Genomic DNA, 916 nt, shown 5'->3' with positions numbered 1-916 from the left:
CATTGGAGCAAACAATTTTGAGTTTAAACCTCAATTAGTTTCTCTGATGCAACAGAACTGCAAGTTTCATGGACTTCCATCAGAAGATCCTTTTCGATTCCTAACTGAATTCTTGCAGATCTGTGATACTGTTAAGACCAATGGAGTTGATCCCGAGGTCTACAGGCTCATGCTTTTCCCGTTTGCTGTAAGAGACAGAGCTAGAATATGGTTGGATTCTCAACCTAAGGATAGCCTGAACTCTTGGGATAAGCTGGTCACGGCTTTCTTAGCCAAGTTTTTTCCTCCTCAAAAGCTTAGTAAGCTTAGAGTGGATGTTCAAACCTTCAGACAGAAAGAAGAAGAATCCCTCTATGAAGCTTGGGAGAGATATAAGCAACTGACCAAAAAGTGTCCTTCTGATATGCTTTCAGAATGGACCATTCTAGATATATTCTATGATGGTCTGTCTGAATTATCTAAGATGTCATTGGACCATTCTGTAGATGGATCCATTCACCTAAAGAAAACGCCTGCAGAGGCTCAGGAACTCATTGACATGGTTGCTAATAACCAGTTCATGTACACTTCTGAAAGGAATCCTGTGAGTAATGGGACGCCTCAGAGGAAGGGAGTTCTTGAAATTGATACTCTGAATGCCATATTGGCTCAGAATAAAATATTGACTCAGCAAGTCAATATGATTTCTCAGAGTCTGAATGGAGTGCAATATGCATCCAACAGTACTCAAGAGGCAGCTTCTGAAGAAGAAGCCTATGATCCTGAGAACCCTGCAATAGCAGAGGTGAACTACATGGGTGAACCCTATAGAAACACCTATAATCCCTCATGGAGAAATCACCCAAATTTCTCATGGAAGGATCAACAAAAGCCTCAACAAGGCTTTAATAATGGTGGAAGAAACAGGTTTGGCAAT

General features: G+C 41.0%; 1 non-coding gene across 1 annotated transcript; it reads right to left on the bottom strand.

The window, feature by feature from the left end:
* Nucleotides 1-301: 301 nt before the first annotated feature.
* On the bottom strand, nucleotides 302-409 carry LOC112761129 (small nucleolar RNA R71). Its single transcript, XR_003181538.1, has one exon. It is a non-coding gene; the product is annotated as a small nucleolar RNA R71 (small nucleolar RNA).
* Nucleotides 410-916: the final 507 nt, after the last annotated feature.

Source organism: Arachis hypogaea, chromosome 16 (assembly GCF_003086295.3).
Source record: "Arachis hypogaea cultivar Tifrunner chromosome 16, arahy.Tifrunner.gnm2.J5K5, whole genome shotgun sequence".
NCBI lineage: Eukaryota > Viridiplantae > Streptophyta > Magnoliopsida > Fabales > Fabaceae > Arachis > Arachis hypogaea.
Note: the sequence above shows the minus strand (reverse complement) of the source record. Positions and strands in the feature narration are given on the sequence as shown.